This window comes from Balaenoptera physalus (assembly GCF_965194825.1).
Source record: "Balaenoptera physalus genome assembly, chromosome: 10".
Taxonomy (NCBI): domain Eukaryota; kingdom Metazoa; phylum Chordata; class Mammalia; order Artiodactyla; family Balaenopteridae; genus Balaenoptera; species Balaenoptera physalus.
Window position 1 is genome coordinate 44,805,460 of NC_138889.1, and position 27,235 is coordinate 44,832,694.

The window sequence follows — 27,235 nt, forward strand, 5'->3', positions numbered from 1 at the left end:
CTTTACCATTTCTTGTAAAGCTGGTTTGGTGGTGTTGAATTCTCTTAGCTTTTGCTTTTCTGTGAAGTTTTTAATTTTTCTGTCAAATCTGAATGAGATACTTGCTAGGTAGAATAATCTTGGTTGTAGGGTTTTCCCTTTCATCACTTTAAATATGTTCTGCCACTCCCTTCTTGCTTGCAGAGTTTCTGCTGAAAGATCAGCTGTTAACCTTATGGGGATTCCCTTGTATGTTATTTTTTGTTTTTTCCCTGCTGCTTTTAATATTTTTCTTTGTATTTAATTTTTGATCATTTGGTTAATATGTGTCTTGGCATGTTTCACCTTGGATTTATCCTGTATGGGACTCTCTGTGCTTCCTGGACTTGATTAACTATATCCTTTCCCATATTAGGGAAGTTTTGAACTATAATCTCTTCATATATTTTCTCAGTCTCTTTCTTTTTCTCTTCTTCTGGGACCCCTATAATTCAAATGTTGGTGCAGTTAATGTCATCCCAGATGTCTCTAAGACTGTCCTCAATTCTTTTCATTCTCTTTACTTTATTTGCTTTCTCGTAGTTATTTACACTATTTTATCTTCCGGGTCACTTATCCATTCTTCTGCCTCAGTTATTCTGCTATTGATTCCTTCTAGAGAATTTTAAATTCCATTTATTATGTATTCATCATTGTTCATTTGCTCTTTTGTTTTTCTAGGTCCTTGTTAAACTTTTCTTGTATTTTCTCCAATCTATTTCCAAGATTTTGGATCATCTTTACTATTGTTACTCTTAATTCTTTTTCAGGTAGACTGCCTATTTCCTCTTCATTTGTTTGGTCTAGTGGGTTTTTGCCTTGCTGCTTCATCTGCTGTGTGTTTCTCTTTCTTCTCATTTTGCTTAACTTACTGTGCTTTAGGTCTCCTTTTCGCAGGCTGCAGGTTCATAGTTCCCATTGGTTTTGGTGTCTGCCCCCAGTGACTAGAGGTTGGTTCGGTGGCTTGTGTAGACTTCCTGGTGGAGGGGACTAGTGCCTGTGTTCTGGTGGATGAGGCTGGATATTGTTTTCTAGTGGGCAGGACCTCGTCCCATGGTGTGTTTTGGGGTGTCTGTGACCTTATTATGATTTTAGGCAGCCTCTCTGCTAATGGGTGGGGTTGTGTTCCTGTCTTGCTAGTTGTTTGGCATAGGGTGTTCAGCACTGTATCTTGCTCGTGGTTGAGTGGAGCTGGGTCTTAGCATTGAGATGGAGATCTCTGGGAGAGCTTTTGCCATTTGATATTACGTGGAGCCAGGAGGTCTCTGGTGGACAAATATTCTGAACTCAGCTCTCCCACCTCAGAAGCACAGGCCTGACACCCGGCCAGAGCACCAAGACCCTGTCAGCCACATGGCCCAGAATAAAAGGGAAAAAAAAAGAAAGAAGGAAGGAAAAAAATAAGGTTACTAAAATAAAAAATATATTAAAAATTAAAAAAAATTAAGAAGTAATACTGAAAAAAGAAAGAAAGAAGAGAGCTAGCAAACCAAAAAACAAATCCACCAATGATAACAAATGCTAAAAACTCTACTAAAAAAAAAAAAAAGACAGAACTCTAGGACATATGGTAAAAACAAAGCTATAGAGACAAAAATCACACAAAGAAGCATACACATAGACACTCACAAAAAGAGAGAAAGGAAATAAAATATATATCTATATATATAAAAAAGGAAGAGAGCAACCAAATCAGTAAACAAATCTATCAGTGATAATAAACTCTAAATACTAAACTAAGATAAATATAAGACCAGAAACAAATTAGATGCAGAAAGCAAACCCCAAGTCTACAGTTGCTCCCAAAGTCCACCGCCTCAGTGTTGGGATGATTTGTTATCTTTTCAGGTATTCCAGAGATGCAGGGTACATCAAGTTGATTGTGGAGATTTAATCTTCTGCTCCTGAGGCTGCTGGGAGAGATTTCCCTTTCTCTTCATTGTTTGCACAGCTTCTGGAGTTCAGCTTTGGATTTGGCCCCGCCTCTGTGTGTAGGTCACCTGAGAGTGCCTGTTCCCTGCCCAGACAGGACGGAGTTAAAGTAGCAGCTGATTAGGGGGCTCTGGCTCACTTAGGCCAGGGGGAGGGAGGGGTATGGGATGCGGGGCTACCCTGCGGCAGCAGAGGCTGGCATGACTTTGCACCAGCCTGAGGCGTGCCATGTGTTCTACTGGGGAAGTTGTCCCTGGATCACGGGACCCTGGCAGTGGCGGGCTGCACAGGCTCCAGGGAGGGGAGGTGTGGAGAGTGACCTGTGCTTGCACACAGGCTTCTTGGTGGCTGCAGCCGCAGGCTTAGCGTCTCATGCCCGTCTCTGGGGCCCGCGCTGATAGCTGCGGCTCGCGCCGGTCTCTGGAGCTCTTTTAGGCGGTGCCCTGAATTCCCTCTCCTCATGCACCCTGAAACAATGGTCTCTTGCCTCTTAAGCAGTTCCAGACTTTTTCCTGGACTCCCTCCTGGCTAGCTGTGGTGCACTAGCCCCCTTCAGGCCATGTTCACGCAGCCAACCCCGGTCCTCTCTCTGGGATCCGACCTCCAAAGCCGAAGCCTCAGCTCCCAGCCCTCAACCGCCCCGGCGGGTGAGCAGACAAGCCTCTCGGGCTGGTGAGTGCTGGTCGATCCTCTGTGCAGGAATCTCTCCGCTTTGCCCTCTGCACCCCTGTTGCTGCGCTCTCCTCCGTGGCTCCGAAGCTTCTCCCCCACCACCCCCCATCTCCACCAGTGAAGGGGCTTCCTAGTGTGTGGAAACTTTTCCTCCTTCTCAGCTCCCTCCCACTGGTGCAGTTCCCATCCCTATTCTTTTGTCTGTGTTTTTTCTTTTTTCTTTTGCCCTACACAGGAACATGGGGAGTTTCTTGCCTTTTGGGAAATCTGAGGTCTTCTGCCAGCGTTCAGTAGGTGTTCTGTAGGAGTTGTTCCACATGTAGATGTATTTCTGATGTATTTGTGGGGAGAAAGGTGATCTCTGCATCTTACCCCTCTGCCATCTTGAAGGTCTCGCTCCAAAAATACAATTCTTTTTCATTTAGGCACATATTACTTTTTCCTGAGCTCTTCTTTCCTTTATATAATCAGTTCCCATCCTGTATCATTTTCTTTCAGCTTGAAAACATATTCCTTTACCATTTCTTATGATATATATATGTTGGCAACACTTTCTTCAGCTTTCATTCATCTAAAAATAAATTTGTTTTGTCCTTGCTTTGTGGAATGTGTTCACTAGACACATAATTCTGGGTGGAAAATCTCCCCCTCTGTTCCCTCTCCCCTTCCCCAAATTCCAGTTCTTTAAATATGGACATTTCTTTGTGTTCTGACTTCCATTGTTTCTAATGAAGAAAGAATTGTCACTATTTTTTCCTTTTGTATGTAATGTGCCATTTACCTCTGGGGGCTTCTAAGATGTTTCTCTTTATCTTTGATTTTCAGCAGTAGGTATGACTGTGATGTGAATAGGTTTGGTTTCATTTTTATTTACTCTACTGGAAGTTAGGTAAACTTTTGGTATCTGTACATTGATATTTTTCACCAAATTTGGGAAAAATTTGGTCACAACTCCTTTACATATTTTCTCGGCTTCATTTTCTCTCCCCTCTTATTATGGGACTCTATGTACACATATATTAAATTTCTTAATGTCTTCCCACAGGCCAATGGGAATCTATTTTTTTTTCTACCCTATTTCTGTGCTTTTCAGAGAGGTTAATTTCCATGGATGTCTTAAAGTTTATTGACTTTTCCTAATGCTATTTCCAATCTTTTATTAATGTCAAATAGTGACTATTTAAAAATTTCAGAGGTTATAATTTTCAGAGTTAGTATTTCTATTCACCTTAAAAAGATAATTCCCGTTTCTTGGCGGAGATTTTCCATCACATCACTTATTAAGACCTATTTTTGTTTAAATCCTTCAACCTGTTTAACAGCTGCTTTAAAGTCATTGTCTGCCAGTTTTAATGTTGGATCATTACCCTTTGATTTATATTTTTCTTGATCATGGGTACTATTTTTCCTGCATCTTTGAATGCATAGAAATTTTTTATTTTATTGCAAACTGGACATTGTGGAGTATATATTGTAGAGTTTGGGCTATATTGTCTTCCTTAAAAGAACATTGAGTTTTTTTCTGACAGGCAATTGATTACTGGAAGGTTTCCTTCATCTTACTGAAGCTCTGTTTAGTGTTTGTAAGGACATTTCTAGAGTAGCTGTAAACTAAGACATGGTTCTTAAGAAACTCCTGAGGCGTGGCCATTCTGAGGTTTCAGCTGTGTGCTTAGGATATTAACAATGCTTTTCACTCTCAGTGCGCCAGTATTTCATATTATTCTTTAAATAATCTCCATACCACTATCAACCTTGTAGCAGTAGCTGTCACTCTGATAGATGTTATAGAATCTCACACTGAATATGCACAGGCTAGGACTTGTCCAGGGATCTGAAGAAAACCCCCTCCTTCAGACACTCACCTATGGTATTCTGTTGCCTCTTCCTCTCTGCTGTTCTGTGCTACACTTCCAGGTGCTTCTGGAGCCCTGCACTTGGACCTTTTCCTCCTCAGCTCAGTGGGACCACTGAGCTGTGCCTGGGTTCTAATTCTCTGTGCAGTGGTTGGAAAATTATATATACATATATCCAGGCAGAGAACAGTATAAATCACGGGGCTTACCTGTTTTGTTTCCCCTCTCTCAAGAATTGTAATACTGGGACTGCCCTGGTGGCCCAGTGGTGATGAGTCTGCCTTCTAATGCAGGGGACGTGGGTTCGACCCCTGGTTGGGGAACTAAGATCCCACATGCCACGGGGCAACTAAGCCGACGCGTCACAACTACTGAGTTCACGCCTCAACCTGCTTGCCACAAACTACAGAGCTCATGTGCTCTGGAACCCAGGAGCCACAACTACAGAGCCTACATGCCCTGGAGCCTGCATGCCACAACTAGAGAGAAGCCTGTGTGCCGCAATTAGGGAGCCCACCTGTTGCGACTAAGACCTGACGGACCAAAAAAAAAAAAAAAAAAAAATTGCATTACTCTGTTGCCCACTATCCAGTGCCTGAAAGTAGTAGCCTTATATATTTTGTCCTGTTTTTGTTTGTTTAGGGCAGGGAGATAAGTCTAAGTCTGGTACCTGTTTATCCAACATAGTAGGAATGAGGAATCTTTCAAATGAGTACTATTTTTAAAATTTACTTTATTGAAGTATAGTTGATGTACAATGTTGTGTTAACTTCTGCTGTACAGGCAAGTCATTCAGTTTTATATATACATATATATATATTCTTTTTCATATTCTTTTCCATTATGGTTTGTCACAGGACACTGAAGATAGTTTCCTGTACTATATAGTAGGACCTTGTTTTTATATCCATTCTATATATAGTAGTTTACATCTGCTAATCCCAAACTCCCACTCCATCCTTCTCTCATCCCCCCACCCCCTTGGTAATCACAAGTCTCTTCTCTATGTCTTTCAGTCTATTTCTGTTTTGTAAATAAATTCATTTGTGTCATATTTTAGATCCCACACATAAGTGATATCATATGGTATTTGTCTTTCTCTTTCTGACTTACTTCACTTAGTATGATAATCTCTAGGTCCATCTATGTTGCTGCAAATGGCATTTTTTCATTCTTTTTTATGGCTGAGTAGTATTCCATTGTGTGTGTGTGTGTGTGTGTGTGTGTGTGTGTGTGTGTGTGTGTATATCATATTTTCTTTATCTATTCATCTGTTGATGGACACTTAGGTTGCTTCCATGTCTTGGCTATTGTGAATAGTGCTGCAGTGAATATTGGGGTGCATTTATCTTTTTGAATTATGGTTTTCTCTGGGTATGTGCCCAGGAGTTGGATTGCTGGATCATATGGTAGCTCTATTTTTAGTTTCTTAAGGAACCTCCATACTGTTCTCCATAGTGGCCGTATCAATTTACATTCCCACCAACAGTGTAGGAGGGTTCCCTTTTCTTCTCACCCTCTCCAGCATTTATTATTTGTAGATTTTTTAATGATGGCCATTCTGACTGGTGTGATGTGGCATCTCATTGTAGTTTTTATTTGCATTTCTCAACTGAGTACTATTTTTTTATATAAATTTATTTATTTTTTTGTTTTTGGCTGCATTGGGTCTTCGTTGCTGCATGCAGGCTTTCTCTAGTTGGGGTGAGTGGGGGCTACTCTTCGTTGCGGTGCACGGGCTTCTCATTGCGGTGGCTTCTCTTGTTGCGGAGCACGGGCTCTAAGTGCGTGGGCTTCAGTAGTTGTGGCACGTGGGCTCAGTAGTTGTGGCTTGCGGGCTCTAGAGCGCAGGCTCAGTAGTTGTGGTGCACAGGCTTCGTTGCTCCGTGGCATGTGGGATCTTCCTGGACCAGGGCTTAAACCCGTGTCCCCTGCAGTGGCAGGCAGATTCTTAACCACTGTGCCACCAGGGAAGTCCCTGAGTACTATTTTTGATGATAGGAATATATATAAGCATTATTAAAATTCACTGCATATGCCACTTTGTTATATGGGAGCCTTGAGTTGCAGGTAGAGAATTCATTATTAGTTCAGAGATGTGGATCTACAGCACATAGTCAGAGGTCAAACACGTTTGTGACTGACTGACAATTTTTTTCATAGTTGATGACAATTTTGTTTCCAAATTCAGATTCTTTCTCTGTTATTCCCAGATTACACAATCATCTTCACAAAGTGACAGAGATTTTCACATGCACAATTGAGGATCAAGCAGGATATGGCCAGCCTGTGTTGTCACCTATAACAGGAACATTGATTTTATTTTGTTCATGGTGAAAGGTTAAGGAAAAAAATAAAAGGGAAAAGAGAAATGTTGTATTAAACTTTTTAAACTGCCAATCTGTATGAATCAAATAATCCTTCCCTTATCCCCACTTGCTCTTTCCCTTTAATTCTTTTCTTTATTTCTTCTTTTGATTTGTCTTTAATGTTAAGCATTGGATACACATACAGACTTTGCTTTATTTCTCCTTCCTTTTTATACTCTATTCTATCTTTAACCACTAGATCAAGGATATAACTAAAGACATTTTAAAACATCTAAATCAGTTTCTAAGTCAACTGTAAAATGGTCTTCCTTTTGACAAGTTATTTGAAGGATCCATCTATTTAAGCCTCTAAGTCAGATCTGGAGGAGCAATGCCCGAAAAAAGAAAAATGTCTGTTTATTTTAAAATGTTAAATCAAGCAATTCTTAACTATGCAGTTGGTTTTCAATATGACTTTCATAACACAGTACATCTATTTGTGTTGTTACTGTTGTTTTAGGTCTGTTCCCCTTTTGAAAAGTTATAGAGAATTTGGCTCTTTTTGAATTTAGTATTTATGGTTTCATGTTATAATACTTTGGATATTTCCCCATAAGTCTCTTGGCAAAGGGGCATCAAAACACAGAAGTTTGAGTTACTAATTTTAATTTTTTTCATTTTAATATAATTCTTTTGCCTCTGGTTTCTTAGCATACTACCCATTTTGGTATTTTCCCCCATTCCTGGAAGAAAAATGACCCTAGGGTCTGTCAACTGACACACCAGCAAACCTTCGTGTCCTGAAATGTTCCTGGAAAAATCTATTCATGGTACATTGACCCAGCACTGCCCCACTGATCATTCAGCTGCACAACTAAATTCTTCTCTCAGATACACATTTACACACCTCCTGTTCACAGTCATATCAACTTTTAAATGGTGCTGAAATTTCTGATACTGTAAGAAACAGTGGAAAGTGCACCGAACGTGGAATCAGATAAACCTGGATTTGATTCTTGGCTCCATTGCTTGCAAGCTCTGTAGCCCCTCTAGACCACAGATTCCTCACTAGTAACATTCAAATCATAAATATCACTCATATGTCCCATGTAGATAATGTACCTTGCAGGATTTATGAGCCAACATAGGAGCTCTTAGCAAGTGTATCGTATTTGTAATTCTTTATAAACACTAGTCACTTAACTTCAGGAAGCCTGGAGGTAATAGATTCTCTTTTCACCAGAGCTGATTTATCAAACAATTAAATGTTTTTGTTTTTTTTTTTGTAATTAATTCATCTTGTCTTGAGGAGAGAGTCCACACCACCCTTTAGGTAGCTGGAGCCAGCGGGCTATCCCATATTGACCAAGTGACTTGGGAGCAAAAGTTTTCTGGCTAACTTGGCAATGGACATTTCTCAAAGGAAAACAAAAATGGTTTGTTTTGCAAAAGTCTAAATTCTTTACTCTCTGCTGTAGATCTCATTCAAAGTTCACATCTTACTAGGTTTTTGTTAAGCTGTTTTTAAAGATAAACCACAGGCCCTGTAGCCAGAGAGAAACTGAATAAAAATCCCAACGTTGCTACTTCCTAGCTGCACGCCATCACTCAAGTTGCCTATTCTTTATGAATCTCATCTTTATTACTCATTAAATGGGAATAACATCACCTACCTTTTAGGGTGTTTGTCATGATTAAATGAGGTAGCCTATGTAAAAATGTTCACCCTTGACTGCCATCAAATATTAACTGCCTTTCCACTTCTCCCTTCTGCCTCTGACCTATGCTACTGAATAATGACTTGAAAGATCTCCTGGATTTTAGAAGCCAACATATTCAATCTTATGACCAAAAAAGTATATCTTGTACTTTGGTCATTTGTGTTGGTCTAATAATCCATACAATTTCTGAATCTGAATTTTACCTTAAAGTTTTAGCATGAAAACCTGTATGTGACTGAAATTGTATAAGTAGAATAATTTAAACCATTTGGCATTTCTCTTAATATTGTTAAATGGAATACTTTCATTGATTGCAAACTGTGAAGCCCACCATGATTTTGGTCACACACTTGGGATAATTCATGTCGTATCTAGAATTTTACTCATGTATCAAGATGCCCCTATGTGATACGTATGACATCAGAGGTCCAAAGTTTTTGGATCAGTGATGAGGAGAAAATGAAAAAACCTGGACTGATATTAGGGCACCTCCCTGCCTGGCTTCAATTAGGCTTTGTTATTTAGAGCATAATATCAAATACCTTGGTAAATGTACAGATTTGAGATTATTGTGTGACTGTCTTTGGGGTTCCCAGGGACCAAACTGTGTAAATCATTCCAGAAGGAAGTGAATTTTAGTGTGGGAAATAAGTACATAAAAGACAAGTTTTGTGATGAAATGAGAGAAAAGCTTTTTTCATTTCCCTGGGTCTGAGAGACAGTTTGGTGTAGGTACAGAGCCACAGAGATGACCTGAGCCTTTCTGGCAATGGGGATGGGAAACTGCGCTTGGTTCCAGGGAAACAGCCAAGATGGCTCAGGGAGATGGCCCTTAAAGAACATTGGGAGTTGTCTGGGCTCCTACCGTTTATTGTAAATCATTCTGTGCCTTGCTTGTTGCCCTTCCATCATCCCTGGACCATCTATTAACCTTCATCAAGAGTAATGGAATGATCTTTCTTATTTTGTGAGAGATTGAAAAGAAGGGCATGTTCTATACTTGGAACAATATAAGAAAGTAATAGCTATATTGGCTCTCCTGAGTCTAGAGTGGTGATCGCAGCTATGGTAACCAGCAAGGATAGCTGTGTACATTGAAGCGGTGAGCCCTCAGAGGTTGCTGGCAGCAAAAGCAATCAACGTGGCCCATCAGGAGGGGAAAAACTGGGTTGAGAGAACACAGAGACATTTTTCTGGAGATGGTGCCCTGGAAATCACTGACAAAACTGTGAATATACAAGGGTCTAATTACCAGCAAGGAAGGCAGTGGAAGCTCTTATTTTTGGAACTTAAATTATACATTGACTAAATAGAATTTATTCATAAGCTGTTTTTAATTAACATTTTAACATTTATAGTAAGAACTCAGAACAAATTAAATTATTCAGATTCAGTTATAAAAATATAGTTAATATATTGTGTGTTAATCTTGGAAGTGGAGTATTTTAAGTAAGATCATAAAGATTTGTAATCCTTGCCACTAGGAAAAATAAATATTTTCCAGATTGGGAAATTGAAAAAAAAAAACAGGTTGGAGTGGGAAGAAGAGACTGAAGGAATGGAATGACAGGATTTTTATGTCTACACGAGGAGCATGTGGTCATGTTGGGGGAGGAGATTTCAGCGCAGCTCTTTGGTGAAGGTCATAGAAAACAGTTTGTAAAGATATTTGATCTAAAGAGAAGGTACACACTTGAAGCATTTGAGCTGCATAATTACTATCACTTTAAAAAAGCAAAAATTGTTCATTATCCTTTAATCAGCTTATCTTCTTGTCTCTGTGATGGTACTTCTCCAGCAAGGATGCTCTGCTTTATATGGATTACTTTCCTTTCTTTCCAACAGAGCTTGAAACAAACATTTGTGTTAGCATTCTTGTATGCACTAAAGCATTGGGAAGTTAGCCACCTTTTACTTCTAGGATTTAACATTAAACCAACAGACAATTACAAAGACTACCTAAAGTTCCACATTGTTCCTTAAGAAAATACCTCACTAGGTTAAACCTCTGATTTTATTGGCTCTCTTCTAGGTACAGAACCTCAAAAGGCTGAAGAATATTAAGGATACCATAAGATTTTAGCTTTGGAAGTTATCTTAAATGTCATCTTGTCTGATCCTCTTAAACATTCAGGGATCACCAGGGATCACTGCGTGATCTCTAATGTTTCTTCTGCTTTAATGTCCTACTTCTTATTCTTTATAAGTAATACCATTCGGAACAACTCAAGAAATTTTGAACTTTCTGAGGTTTAAGCTATTAATCTTCAAATTACACATAGAGAAGGCCCTGATAAACTTTACCACCCTCTTGCCCCCTTTAGAGACCCAGCAGTCTCCTCTGATCAACAATGAACTTCCCTCCTTTTTCATGGGAGGTTAAGCCCAGTGACCTTTAAGATCTCTGCCTGCTCAAAAGCTCTCTCGTTTGGAAGCCTTTAGTCGAGAGGCATGCGGAAACTTTGATGTCACCAGATCTCTCTCTAGCTATGTGAGCAGATCACCGATGTTGGGAGATCCTCACTCGCTATTGAGAGATCCAGAGCTCTTTCTTTACTATATGATTCTCTGTTTGGGATGCTTCCTCAATTGCCTCTCTGTGGTTGGTCAGAATTAATGTGAATAGAGAGAAACCATCAACCACAATGTAGCTAGACACACACTGTAAGTGCTCAGGGATGCAGCTGAACGTGAACTGTAAGCTCTGATTCATAGTAGTGCACCTGGCACAAGCAACAGAACACCCCAGGACCTTCTGTAAAATGAGGAAAGCTACAACAGGATTTAATCAGGCAGGATGTTGAAATATTGTACTCATGGTTGGGTCCTCTTCTCCCATCTGTGTAGTATCTCCACATCTCTGCTGCTTCCTTGGACCTGGTGGGTTCTTAGTCTACTTAGCAGGATGTGATGTTAATCCTTGGATAGTTCAGTAGAGATGACTTTTGGGGTTTTGTGTCAACAGTATGTTCCGCAACTATTCACTGAATACCTATTGCTTTCTGGCATAATGCCAGAGGCTTCACCAGCTTTGTCTTACAGTTTTTTTCGACACTAACCTGTAAAGTAGGTATTATTACCTTCAGTTTACAGATAAAGAAACTGAGACACTGAGAAGGTTAAGCAATGGGCTCAAATCACATGGCTAATGAGTGGCACAGTTGTATTTGAACACAAATTCCTGTATTAGTTTCTAGAGCTGCTATAACCAATTACACAAACTTAGTGGCTTAAAAGAACAAAATTTACTACCTTATAGTACTATAGGTCCGAAATCCAACATGGTCCTCACTGGGCAAAAATCAAGGTACCCATAGAGCTTCTTTTCTTTCTGGATGCTCTTTGGGTGAATTGGTTTCCTTGCCTTTTCCAGCTTCTAGAGCCCACCTGCATTCCTTGACTTGTGGCCCTCTTTTTCCATCTTCAGAGCTAGCAACATGGAATCTCAGTGACTCTGCTTCCATTATCACATCTCTTTCTCTCCACAGCTGGGAAAGGTTCTCAGATTTTAGGGACCCAATCTAAGAGGATTGGGCCTAGGCGAATCTCTGCATCTCAAGCGTCTTAACCACATCTGCAAGTCACTTTGCCATGTAACATATCATATTAACAAGTTCCTGAGATTAGGACATAGACATCTGGGGGACATTATTCTGCCTACCACCCCTCCTTTTGATTCTATTTCCATAAACCTATTGGTCCAGACTAGCCTTGCTTCATAAATTTTGTGACATTTCCAGCATCTAACCTATTCCTGACAAATGGTGAACACTCAATATTTTTGAGCAAATGAATAAATATACTAACACACATACCAGAACTTGGAGGGGTCGTTTCCCTGCACACAAGTGGACTAATAATGATTGATTCAAGGGGTAATTGTTTGTAACATCATTCTAGACTCTTAAATTGGAGGATAAATGTTAATCAGTTTTCCCAGAGGAGCAGAGATGCTTATTCGGTGTGCAGTTGAAGCAATGTGATGTGCTCTTGCCGCACAACCTTGGCTAATTAGTTGACAGCTTTGCTAACGCATGTATTATTGGGAATATTATGACTGCAACTGATCTCTGCTTTAAGGATGATCCCTTTGGCCTGGAATCCTTCTGGGAAAAGAATATTCAGAAATTTCAAGTAAGCTAAAAAATTCAAAAGAAAGAATTGATGAAGTTTTCCTTGTAAGTTTTCTTTTTTTTTTTTTTTAAACCTGGTTCGACTGGAGACTGGGTATATGCAATTAGTCAGGATGCCAGAAAATAAGCCCCTTACGGATGCACATTAATTGGAGTCAGTGGGAATACTGCGGGAATGCTTCTCTGAATTAAACACTTGGTGTTATCTAGCATGAGAGGGGGAAAATTGAAGTCTGACAATTTGGTGAAAAATAATTGTTTCTGGTATTAAGCTTCACTGGACAGGGGGGCAGAGTGGGAACCCCGGAGGAGATGACTGAACAAAGGTGGGCTAGCTGACACATTGCGAAGACCAATCTGAATGCTGAGACTTGAGGATGGGCTTGGAGCCAGTAAGCTCCCAGGGTAGTGGTACAAGAAACTGCGATCGGTACTAAACCAATTTTTAGACAAAGTGTGAAATTAGACCATGGATTATCAGGGTACAGAACAAAATAATACCTTGACTAGGTTTTGGCATCTTTATGCGGTTAAAGAATCCTGTTTAAACAGGGAGTGAAAGATGGCACAGTGCCTTTGGCAGACTTTCAAAATGCCCAGTATCTCTCTTTGGCTTGCCTCTAGTCTCCCTAGAGACAGGTACCTATAGACGTTACACGAACCCAAACAGGCAGCTGAGCAAGGCAGGCAAACTATAAAGGGGAGACGGTGTGCCTTTAACGAAAAACTGAGGGTGTAAATGTGGGCTTCCCCAAACAGAGATAAATATATGCATTTCTCAGCGGTACCGAAAAATAACTGTGAACGTAACAGCAATGTCACTTCAAATTACTTACTGCTTGAGTTAGGAGAGGCAAATGTTTTATTAATAAACAGGTGGTTAGAGCATTATTTGTTCCCAACTATCAGAGTCTAGGAGGGCAGGGGAGGCCAAGCTGAAAGTTCTGACAAGAGAAATGATTTACTGATTTCGTGTGAGTGACAGACTGGTGATGAAAAGGGACTCGACTGTGCAGGTCAGGGAGCAGCTGAAGGGAGGTGGTCAGAGCTCTGGGAGCCCCAGCTTCGCTGGGATGGAGAGCTTGCTCACGGAAGCGAGATCCTGTCCTGCCTGGATTGATTAGTGTGGACCTAATCAATCCCTCCTTGGGGAGGAAGGGAGAGAGAGAGACAGACAGATAGACAAAGAGAGACGGAGCGGGAAAGAGATGGAGAGCGGAGGGCGGGAGGAGGGAGGGACTGGGAAAGATATATGCTTCATTTGGTGCAGCGTGTAATTTAGGAACTGCACACTCATTCATCACAAGCTGGCTAATAGCTAATCAATGATTGCAAAGCCCTCGGAAGGTAGTATGTTTTATACAAATGCTGAATAACAAAAATGCTGGAATTTGGTCAAATCTAGCCTGCCAGGGAAAAGCTGGGAAGGTAATTGGCTTGGGGAAGTGCGAGGGTGACTCTAGGACCCTCACTGTATAAACCACAACCGGATCACCATGCGGGTGGCAGGAGTTGGTGTTGAAGAGCTCAGGGGCAGCTTAACTGTGGTGTAATTAGGGGTTCTGCACTCTAGAAGGCAACTCCCCACTCTCCTGGATTCCTGGCCACTGTTTTCAAACTGGCCTGTTCCAGGGACAAGCTCACAGCACTCGTTGGTTTGTATGAATGAAACTTCCGGATTAGAGGCTGCACTGGTTGTGACTTATCAGTGTAGAGCCGTCACAACAATGTCACTGTAAAGACATCCCGCATTTACTACCAACACAAACCCTCCTTCCTTTTGCAAAGGCTTTGGCTTTCCACAGACACCTGCCCCTTCCCCTAGGAACAAGACCTCACAGTCTGGTAATTCTTCACCCCATGACAGCTCTTTGAAGAGAAAAACTTAACACACTTTTGATTCCCAAAACTCCGTTTGCCATTTTAGGATCTTTGGTAGTTCTCAACCTATATCGTTGTTACCATAATCATTTTATTTTTTAGGAAGAGAGATACAACTCCTCCTCTTTAGGAAATTTAATTACCAGGGTATTCATCTGTCAATTTCAGGCTGCTCAATGAAGTCCTACTGCAAAAACAGCTGTAGCCAACAATATTGCAACAGTGTATTCTTAAGCAAACAGCAACGTCTCCGGAATGTGGTGCATAAATATTAATTAGGAAGAGAAACAAGACAGCAGTGAAACTGTTTCTATTAATTATTTTGGCTCCTTTTCAAATTTGTTACAGTTTATCTGACTTTCTTTTTCGGAAGCTCTCGGAATAATCTGTTTTAGCCTATTTATGCACGGAAGGTGTCTGAAAGTCAGGGACTAAATTTAGTGGTAAGTCCTCCTTAGAAGAATTTTTCTTCTTCTTCTTTGCTAATCTGGGCCCATGGTGAAGGCAGAGAGGAGTTATTTTCACTTCCCCTGTTTTGGCCAGATGGTTCTTGTGGACAAGCTGTTGGGGGGATTCCCAGGACTTCTTGGCTCTTGTTGGGCCTTCTTCCCAGTAACTTGACTCAAAACTTCCCAGAGTCTTCTGGTGTTTAAGAGCTCAGACAGTTCACACTGAAAAGACAAAAATAAATACAGTACCGATGCAGAAGATTCTTAGTCATTCAGATGAATTTACCTGGGAATATCCGTTCTCTGTAGCACAGTCAACGCCCAGAAGCAGAACACAGAGTTCTCTGAGCCGCTAAATGAGTGTCCGGAGCGAATTTCCCAGTTAATTTAACATTTTATTTGGCAAAGTCCTAGCCAGTTTGATTATTTTTCTATTTTTTTTTCCCCAATCTGTCTATTTATTTATTTATTTGAGCCCAGAGAAAATTAGAAGTAAGATGTGAAGAAGGTAAGTACAGTGCAACTGCTAGAGATGTGTAAAGACAGGAGCCGGAAGTGATCCCTGATGCCGGATTAAGAGAGATTAGAATAAGTAGACACAGCAGCAGGTCTGAAAGCAGTGGCTAAACCACTGAGAATGATGAAGACAGAAACCCGCACATCCCCTCCACCGTCAGAGACCTCACCAGAAAATATTCCACATTCTGAACCCCAGCCTTGTATCATCAAGAACAGAATCAATTTAATTCACAAAAGAAGAATCGCAAATGGCCGATAAACAAAGGAAGAGATGTTTGCCACAGGTAATCAAAGAAATGCAAATTAACCCTGAAAGCCATATCTATGTATCTGTCAAATTGGCAAAGCTTTAAAAACCAAATGACAGCCCGTGTTGCCAAAGGGGCAAAGAAGCAGGCATTCTCAGCTGTCTTGGGCAGAGTTGTGAACTGGTACAAACTTTCTAATGGACACTTTGACAGTGGATGGAAAAAGCTTTAAAATGTGTACACCCTTTGGCCCAGTGTTTCTAAATATAAGACTTTATTCCCCAAACCATTGTGTGCTCATAATGTGTTAGGAGTTTCGCTAAGCTATGTCATGGCATTGCTGCCTCGGGAACACTTTTGTTTGGTCAAGTGGCCAGTGGGGGCCTTAAAATGACACTAGCCCCTTTTTGCAAGCTTGTACCCTAAATCACAGCCTAGAGAGCCACAAGCAAATGTAAGTTCCTGTGATCTACAGTCTTCCTTACCTCCCAGGGCCTTGCCCTGCAGCACCCCTTAGGTAAGACCTCCTGTGGCGCTTACCCAAACCCCTTTCTTTTTGGTTCGAATTGGTGAATCCTGCCTTAGTGTGAGAACCCCAAGGCACTTCATCCATGGATCTCAGTAAAAGCAGGTGTCCCAGGTCCTGCCTCTCTCTTTGCCTTCACCCTGCCTCGATTTCCCTGTGTGACCCTTTAGGTGTGCCCTGTACTTCCTCCAGGACCTGTGAGTAATAATCTTCTTGGTTTCAAGTTCTCTTGTGGTCTTTTGTTGAACCTCAGTTCACCATCCAGCAGCCTGTGCTCCGCTTAACAAACGGGGATTTAACAAAATTGTAACATAAGAATTTAACTTCAAAGATTGTTAGCGGAGAATTTTTTGTGGCAAAAGAAAAATATTCTAATATTCTAAAAACCAGTTACGACCTAGCCAGGTAAAATAATACAAAGCAGTCACTAAATACGATATAGAAACTCTTTGTTGATATGGAAAGATTTTCCTGATAAATTAAGTGGAAAAAACAAAAAAGTTACAGAAAATTTACTAGTATATCTCTAGTTTTGCTTAAAAACACATAGAAAATAGAAAAACATATGCCAAAAGACTACTAATAATCTTTGAGTACTAGATTTGACTGGGTTTTACATTTTTAATGTTCTTTTTTATTCTTTTCCTTTTTGACGAAACATATAATACTTATGTGCTAACATGGAATTAAAGTTTAAAAAATAATAAAAATTGGTCAATAAATTCTACATATTTTATAAGGAAAGTATTAAAAAGAAAGACAGATTCCAGTTATATGTGCATATTGTACTTTAAAAATAATAGGAAATGGTGCAGCACATTTTAGAACTATCTCCTTTTTATGATTTGCTCATTTATTCATTTATCTGTTTTCTATCAATACTTTCTGAGCACCTACTATGGGCTAGGCACTGAGTATGCAACAGTGAACAAAAAAATATGTTCCCTTCTAGGGATCTGATATACAGCATAGTGATTATAATTATTAATGACGTGTTATATACTTGAAAGTTGCTGAGAGAGTAGATCTTAAATGTTCTCACGGCAAAAAAGAAATGGTAATTATGTGACGTGATGGAGGTGTTAGCTAACGCTATGATGCTAATCATTTTGCAAAATATAAGTGTATCCAATCAACACGTTGTACACCTTCAATTTACACAGTATTGTGTGTCAAGTGTATCTCAATAAAGCTGGGGAAAAAAAAGTAAGTCCTGCCTTAGTGAAGCTTACAGTCGACATGGGGAGATGGACAGTCCTGTAATTACACATAACAAAAATTGCAACCTTGACAAGTGTAAATAAGAGAGACACCAAGCCTATCAGAGAGAATTAGGATGGGTGCAGAGAGCCTTTGGAGGGAGGGGACCAGGGAGCATGATGGATTGAGGGAAGGTAAAGTGCAGCAAGTGAGGGGCTGTTATGCAGGGCGTGGTTCCATAGGTAGGTGTGGGTGATGGATGGTACAGGGCCTTGAAGTCCATTCTAAGTTTTGTCTTAATCCCTTGCAGGGGAGCAAAATTTGCCACCCCAAAATGTCTCTTTGGCATGTGGATTATTTCAGGCTGAAAACAATTGAGGTCAAAAAGATTCAGGAAGAACCTTTGACCTTGCCCTAACTGCCTGAAAGAATATAGATAGAGGGCCTGTTCACTGACTAGAGCTATCACCAGAGATATCTGCAAGGTATATTAGCTAGATGTGATGGAGGAAAATTCCAGGAAGGGCTTAGAGACCAGAGTCCACTCTGTGTCCCATTGTCTCTGCGTGGCCCAGCAAACGTTTATTTACCAAACATTTGCTTTTCCATCTCCCTGTGCATTACCTTCCTCCCCTTTGAAATACCAAACCACTACCCCCAACATCCTTTTTTGTCTTTAGCTGAAGATGGTATTTAAGGTGAGGTTTTCTGCCATTTTGGCAAGTTGCTTAGTTCTCCTGGGTCTCTCCCATGTACACACGTTATTAAATTTTTGTTTGATTTTTCTCCTGTTAATCTGTCTCATGTCAAATTAATTCTGTGCCAGCCAGAGGAACCTAGAAGGGTAGAGGAAAATTTCTTCCTCCCCAACACCCTCTTAAGAGTAATGGGAAGCTTTCAATGCTTTCAGGCTTAGATGTGAATATGTTGTTTGAAAAGGTAATTCTGACTCTTGTGGAAGGCACATGAGAGAAAGGCCTGAATGGGTGCAGGCATAAAAATTAGAATGTTATAAAAATAAGGGAAGCAGAAAAGTAGAAGAGGAGGTTGCCTTGAAACATATGGTGACCACAGTAGAGATTGAGAAAGAGAATCCTATTTGAATGTTATTCAAGAAGTGAGTTTGGTATGGAGGTTCCTTAAATAACTAAAAATAGAGCTACGATATCATCCAGCAATCCTACTCCTGGGCGTATATCCAAAAGACAAAAAGATAAAAACTCTAATTCAAAAAGATACCTGCACCCCAATGTTCATTGCAGCACTATTTACAATAGCCACGACATGGAAGCAACCTAAATGTCCATCGACAGACGAATGGATAAAGAAGATGTGGCATATATATACAGTGGAATATTACTCAGTCACAAGAAAGAATGAAATAATGCCATTTGCATCAACACGGATGGACCTACAGATTATCATACTAAGTAAAGTAAGTCAGACAGAGACAAATACCATATGATGTCATTTATATGTGGAATCTATAAAACTGATACAGATAAACTTATTTACAAAACAGAAATAGATGCACAGACATAGAAAAAAAAAAACTTATGGTTACCAAAGGGGAAAGGAAGGAGAAGGGATAAATTAGGAGTTTGGAATTAAAATATACACGCTGCTAAATATAAAAGAGATAAACAATAAAGACCTACTGTATAGCACAGGAAACCACATACAATATCTTGTAATAACCTATAATGGAAAAGAATCTGAAAAAGAATGTATATATAAAACTGAATCACTTTGCCATACACATGAAACTAACATAACAGGGTAAATCAACTACACTTCAATAAATAAAAAAGAAGTGAGTTTGGTGATAAAGTGGATGTGGGGCTAACGGAGGGGAGAGTCAAAGATAACTACTGTTTTGCCTGTACCATGACTGACAGGATGCTGGTACCATCTCTTGAGGTAAGAAAAAAGGGCCAGCAGCCAAGGTTGGGGGCAGGGTGTGATCTGGTAATGATCTGATTTTGGACATGTTGGTCTGAAATGTATTTGAAACCCCCAAGAGGAAATGTCAAATGATAGGTGATAATCCTTGTGAGAAATTAAGAGAAAAGGAAGCATCACAGAACTTTCTCAAATCTGGCCTTTTATTGTCACCTGACCCTGAGCCAAAAATCTGTCCTGTTTTTTTCTTTATTTTCCTCAGAATAACTCTTCCCATAGAGTTCATGTATTTTGAGGGAGCCTTGGCAGCATCTCATAAAGTAAGATGGTCACACATGACCTGAAGTTTAGTTTGATGCAAAAACTGGGATCCACAGTTGATGATGGCCACCATCATGGGAGGTGATGGAGAGACCCATATTCCGGGTATTTCATTGTGTTGCTACTATCATCTCCTCTGAGAGGAGGTGGTGTATTTACACCTTCCTTTGTTTTTGAATAATGCCAAACACGGAGTTGTCATTTCAGTTTGCAGTTGGCCAAAGCTAGCTCAATAAATCAATCAATAGATAACTGGCTGAATCAATGTGTGAATTCAATTTATTTCTTCAGTACACATTGCTTGGGTATGCGTGCCACACATTTGTTGGATGTAACTGGTGTTTCTGAAGACGAGGTGATGGCGAGGACCTAGAATTCTTGGCTGGTTCCAGTCACTGCCTTGCTGCCTTGCTTGGTTCTTGCTCGCGGGTCTGGCCAGGGCACACTCAATTGCTACTAGAGTTTAGCCACTAAGCCTAGTTGGCCTGGGCCAGAGGACCTCTCTTGTTCTATCAGCAGGAAAGTAGTCTGAAGGCACGCTCTAGCTGTCCTTTCATCATTTCCCTCAGCCTGCAGTGACAGGAAAGTGCAAGGGAATAGTCCACTTTCACAGAGTGAAAACAAGAACACAGCCAACGGCGAGAAACGTGGTAAATGAAAAATAAGTAACTTAAGCAGTCAATGCACACATACAAAAGGAAACATCTATAAATATGCAAAAATGGACTAAAATAAATGATTATAAGAGTTACATTCTTATCAGATTTACAAGAATTCAAAGAACTGATCCCAGTTAATACCGACCAGGGTACTGGGAAAGAGACACATTTACCCACTGTTGATGTAAATTGGTACAACTCTTTTTTGGGGGACGGGGGCATCAATTCAGCAACATATGCTCCTGGCTCCAGCAGTATTACTTCTGGATATTTACCATCCTTTCAGTAATACCTAAGATTTTGGAGCTCTGACCATGTGTCAGGTGCTAGTTTATACTCTTTATAGGTATTAAGCTGTTTATTTTTCACAAAACTAGAGGCCGCGATAATGAGAGACCCGTGCACCGCGATGAAGAGTGGCCCCCACTTGCCGCAACTAGAGAAAGCCCTCGCACAGAAACGAAGACCCAACACAGCCATAAATAAATAAATAAAAATAAATAAATTAAAAAAAAAATGAGTGAGGGTATAATGTTACTTAGATGACTGGATTTTTTATACGGGAAAACAGTAAAGATCCCTAGCTTACTCCATTCACCAAAATAAATTATAGATACCTAAATATTATTAGGTTTCAAAATTCATAGAAGGACAAGAAATCATTATAGATGAAGATTTATATGACCCAAAGGGAAAGAATTTTCCAAGAACTATATCAAAGTCAGATCCAGAAAGCATGAAGAAATTGATGGATAGATTTGACTACTAAAACACTAAAGCTTAAAAATAACTTTTTGACAAAAAATATATCCTTAAGAAAATTATGAATTGATGGTAAACTATTTTTGACATATAGGAGTGAGAAAAGGTTAATATCCCTATTACATGGCAAAGCATTTACAAGTATTTGACCTAAAGAAAAATACTTTCAGAATAATGGGCAAAGGATATAAAGAAGCAGTTCACAAAAATGCAAAAATGTTTAGGCTCGCTAGTAATATAAGTTTCAAATTAAAATGTAATATAATTATTCCCCAACAAAACTGGAAATATTTAAAAATGATTAGTAGGAGGCTGAAGTAGTGAGAAATTACAAATCACATACGTTGTTGATGGGGAATGCAGTTGGGAAAAAAATTTGGAAGGCAATTTGGCAAAGGTATTGAAAGACTTAAAAACATGCTTGCTGTTTAACCTGAGAATTTTGCTTTTCAAATCTACCCTAAGATAGATATATATTTCAATCTCTCTCTACCTCTCGCTGCCTCTGTCTCTCTCTCCTTCTCCCTTTCTCTTACTCACTAGAATATAAGGTTCATGAGGTCAAGGGACTCTTGTCTATTTAATTCCCTATGTTTTTTGTTTTTTTTTTTTAAACTTTTTCCTCTTTAATGTCCATATTTCTCCTAGACTAACGTTTGTTTTTTAACTTTGATAAATGTCTTTTTTTCTTTGTCTTTTTAATAAATTTACTTATTTTTTTATTTTTGGCTGTGTTGGGCCTTCGTTTCTGTGCGAGGGCTTTCTCTAGTTGTGGCGAGCGGGGGCCACTCTTCATCGCGGTGCGCGGGCCTCTCACTGTCGCGGCCTCCCCTGTTGCGGAGCACAAGCTCCAGACGCGCAGGCTCAGTAGTTGTGGCTCACGGGCTTAGTTGCTCCGCGGCATGTGGGATCTTCCCAGACCAGGGCTCGAACCCGTGTTCCCTGCATTGGCAGGCGGATTCTCAACCACTGCGCCACCAGGGAAGCCCCCTATGTTTTTACTTGAGCCTAAAAAACTGCCTGTCATGTAGTACATAATTAATAAATGTTTGTTGATGGATTGTTATTATTTTTTTATTTACCAAGGACCTTGGCATCTTAGAGTGTGTCTAGGGAAGAATGACTAGGATATTGAGGAATTTGAAATTAGATCATGTAAAAGCAAGAGGAAAGAACTGTTGGAGGAGTTGCCAGAAAAGGCTCTGATAACTGCCTTCAAACGTTGGAAGGGATATTATGTAGAAGAGTGATTTTACTCATTCTGTACAACTTCTAAGTGAAGAAATAGATCAGTGGATGAAATAAATAGAAAGGCAACATGAGGGCTCTATTTAAAGAACTTCCATACAACTAGAGTTGTCCAGAATGGATTTGACTACCTTGGGAAGAAACAATTCACTATGGCTTAAAATATTCAAGCAAAAGTTCTTATAGAAAGGTCCATAATGCAGAATAAGACCTTGACTAGATAACTGCAGATTTCCTCTGCTAAGAAGACTCACCTCCTTTTCTTCTCTAACATCCCATTCCACACCTTCTCTCCTTTCAAAAGTAAGTTACTCCTTCTTACTTTTCAGATGCCTTACTAAATGTTACCTCTCTCTAGAATGCTTTCCCTGATTACACATCGCAACATAGTGTTGTTTGTTTATGCCTCTTAAAGACATCTCACTTTCCCCTTCATGTCACTTAGAGTTCATCATAATTTTCCTTTTGTCTGACTGTCCTCCACTAGGATACAAGCTTTATGGAGGCAGAAACTAGTTCTATCTATGTTATTTTTTAACTGAAGTATAGTTGATTTGCAATGTTGTATTAGTTTCATGTGTACAGCAAAGTGATTCAGATATATATCTATATACATACTCTTTTTCAGATTCTCTTCCACTATAGGTTATTATAAGATATTGAATATAGTTCCCCAGACTATACAGTAGGTCCTTGTTGTTTATCTATTTTATATATAGTATTGTATATCTGTTAAACTCAAACTCCTAATTTATCCCTCCCCCCATCTTTCTATCTTGTTCCTCTTTTTATACCTATTGTCTAGTACAGTGCCTGGTACATAGTAAGATCAAATTAATCTTAATGAGGCATGTACAAAGGTTGAAATAACTTTGTATTTAATTTCTTTGGGAACCAGGAGTTATTAAATCATGGACGCACATCTATTTTTTTCCTCACTTGTATTCACAGTTTCCAATACCTCCTGGTTCTGTTCATCTTGTGGGTGCATTGGCCTATGCATACACCTTAGGGGTTGTAACCGGAGGACTAACAGTGGCCTTGCACTGTCTTTGCTCCTGCAGACCTCCAACCATCGCACATGGATCCACTTAGTATGTGCAGGTGCAGTGCAGCCCTACTTGTTGGCCTAAGTCTTTTATCAGGGAGATTATGGAAAGCTTGGTAAAATTCTCCAGAGGTTCAGCATGCTCAGCTTTGATGCAAGCCTTTCTCAGATGTTGACTCAGATTCTGGAAAAAGACCCTTTTGTTTTTCCAAATTGGAATTAGGTTTTTTTAAAATTAAGAATGTCAAATATAATTATTATAAAAAATCCAGCTAAAACAGGGATGTAGTAAAATCAGCCACAATCTACCTGAATATGACGTTTATTAACAGTTTAGTATATAACTTTCCAGATTTTAAGAAAATAAGCATTTTATGACAAAATACTATCATGGTATAGAAACTATATGTGATATATATGATATATATATATCATGATATATATATTGAGAAATCCTCACCAGGTTAATAAATATAATTTATACTATCCTTTTATCATGCCTGTATAGCGTTCCACACTATGAGTATTCCATAGTTTAAATGATTTTCTGTTTTAGGATATTTGGGTTCTTTCAACTTGTCACATTTAGGAGCAATGACACAATAAACCGTCTTGGTTGCATATCTAATTGCATATAATCAATTATTACATTAACCAAAATTCAAAGATTAAAACCTAGAATTAGGATTACTGGATCACAAGATACCTACAGTATTTTAGCTTTGGTATATATTATTGTCAAGTTGCACTCTAGAAAGTAGTAATTTCCACAGGTCCAGTTCGCATAATGCCATTGATGGGATTGGCCAACTTGATGTTCTGTGGATTTTAAGATAGAGCTCACTTCAAACTACATGATGGGAAACAGGAAGGTTGATAGAGCCCTGAGGCAAGATAGTAAATATGTACCGTTATCCTTGCCACGTGTAGGAAAAGTGTTCCTGATTGTTTCTTAAAGCTGATAGGAATGAGGAAAAAGTGCATTTATTAAGTTAAAAGTTACACATAAAGTTCCAAAGGCTGCACTGGTTTATTGACTAAAAGTTTTGCATTTAAACACACACCTGTAATTTGCATCACCTCTTCAATAAAGTATCCAGCTTTCCCTTAGTTGAATAGACCCAGCTGTATGAACTGGCTTAGATCTGGAAATTGTGCTATATAGGTTATGGTTCCTCACTACTGATGCTTAAATTAGATTTCTGTCCACCAGACCTCTATGTGCCAAACTGTATCTTAGTGGGCTGCTTATCTATTTTATTTCTGGGAAACTTGTGATCAGTTAACTATTGCCACAGAACCCTGTGAGTCAAAACATTCTGATGATCGGTTCTCCCTGTTTTGTTGTGGCAACTTCATGCATCTTTACTCTGAGAGTTTAGTGCAACTATTTGGTTTACCACTCTAGCATTCCATTATTCCCTTTGAAGTTAGGGACCATCCAGTGTAGCAGTCACCACCATCTTGTCCAATCTACAGAGGACCACTACATAAAGCTCTTCAGGAAAACTGGCACTCCCTCGTCCCTAATATTAAAAATAATATTTTTCATAATAAGAAAAAAGTATCTTATGAATTTTCCAATCAGATATAGTTTAGGGGGTGGATGAGAATAAAATTGATTCATTGCATTGCTCCCCTTTCCTTAAGTCATCTGTCTTTATTCTAAAATATACCTGGGATTTTGTTTTAATTAAGTATGATAAGATGACAGATATGAGACAACTCATGAGGAAACTGCCTTGAAAGAAGGTTTATTTTTCACAACTTCCAAGAGAATGGGACGTGCCATGCCATGTAGGGTCATATGATAAAGCACCTGGGTTAGTCAGGAGGCAGAGGAGCAAAGGGAAACGTGGCCAGAGGCTTTATGTATTTTTTGAGGGAAGAAATAGACAAGGTAGGGTAGGTAGGCTGAGTAAACTTAGGCTTGGAGGCTCTGGGTTATTGGGGTGGTTCCTAGTTGTCAGGTACCTAGCTCTGGGGTGATTTCGGGCAGGGGGAATATTGGCTTGGTGTGTAAGAGTTTGATAAAGGAAGTGGTTAGGGGGGTATGTCCTCTGTATTGGCTGGTTTGCATATCAAAAGTGTGCTTGAAGGCAAATTTTTTGTTGTTTCTAGGAATTACTTAACCTTGGGAAGGACAATTTGTTCCTGAGTCTGCAAGGCTCTAAGTCAAAGCATCAAAAATATAAAAAATACGATTAGTGCATTCACTGTCCTCTACAATACACCAGGAAAATTATGGCATTTTGATCTCATTAACTGTAGCCCACCTAGCAGTTAACTAATGCCAATCCTATACATTTGAGCCAACGTTAGGTGAATAAACACATCTCAATGAATTTGGGCTAATCGTGGCTTTGATTTGTCTGCCATTTAATGACCTTAGAATCCACTCCCATAAAATCCAGACTTATGGTGATACAGAATGACATGGTTCTATAAATTTTTCTGTTTATGGGCTATCTCATCCCAGAGAAGACCAGATATTTCTCAGTCTGGACTCTATTGAAATTTAGCTCTTAAATATGGACCTGAAGGTAATAAAGGATGCTGTGTAGGGGCCTTTAGCCAAATTGACATCAGTTGGTGAGGCATCATCCCAGCCTTCATCACTGAACAGCTATTATGCAGGGGAATTTTGGTCCTTAATCCTGTCAGGGGAGGGAGTCTCTTTTGCTAATAAAATTGATTCAAGCAGATTTAGGAGTTCAAAGTTCTCAGCCTCAGGGTTTCACTTTTTTCCAACCAGTGTATAAGAGATTTGGTGGAGTTCAGCTCTAAACTGAAATGCTGTTTTTCACCTTTTACAATTAGGTCCTAGATTATCAGTAATGCTGCTCTGTGACCACATACAGGAGATGAGGGAATTATTCTATGCTGCCATTAGGCTTTATGATTTTCCTCACTGTGTTCTTAATTGCATGCCTTTTAATTTCTTATTTTCTCTATTCCTTTGGCTCTCTAGGGCCATAAGAGGAAAGTAGGTGACTTCATAATCTCTGTGATCATCATGGCACTAATTGTTATAGGCCACTTGATATTCCAAGTTGCCCTCTACTTGCATTTCATCCCATGGCACTACTAGAGATAATTTCAGTAATTTTGTTGCCACCAATATTGTGGATTACTCAAGTTTCAGTTGCCTTCAACTGGAGGTTTTCTATGTGCTCTTCAATTATGTATGCAACCCAATCTCAAAATACCATATTTTGGGTCTGTTTTGTGGGATCACGATCCCAATTACTATACCAGTTAGGAGTCTAACAGGAGATAAATGACAAACCAAAATCAGCACCTTAAAATGACATCCTAAAATAAATGATCTAAAATTGGGTAATTTTAGAAGATTTTGATAAAGAGATGATTGATAAAAATACGGGCCTAGTGTAGGGAAATTGCAGGGGATAAAGCGGTTCACAGAGCTGGCAATAGTGGAGGATGTTACCATTTCTAGCCCTGAAGGGTAAGGGGTGGGAACAATTATCAGACCCTGGAGACAAAAAACTCTGGGAAAGGACTATTTAACAGAATCTGGGACCTTTGGTTATGGGACATAGCCAACTGCCAGGGCTACTCGTAAGAGCAGGAAAATAAATAGCCTGATCTCTTCATCCTTTGTTTTGTTCTCCTGTAGCTGCTCCTCATGGATTGAACTTAACTAAAAGACAAAGTAACTCACTGATATAATCCTTACAAATCAGCCTCCTGGAGCACAGAGGACTTCCCTTGGGTGGGCTGTGGATATGCAAAGGCTCAGTTTGTGCCTTGTGGTATATTCTAGCTTGAATTGGGCTAGACTTGCTCTCTAAAAGGGTTGAAATCTAT

The 27,235-nt window shown here is 39.6% G+C and overlaps 1 long non-coding RNA gene across 1 annotated transcript in view; it reads right to left on the bottom strand.

Moving 5' to 3' along the window:
* The window catches only part of LOC309636727, a 464,863-nt gene that overhangs the window by 206,836 nt on the left and 230,792 nt on the right, over positions 1–27,235 (bottom strand). The gene's annotated exons all lie outside the window — the stretch shown is intronic.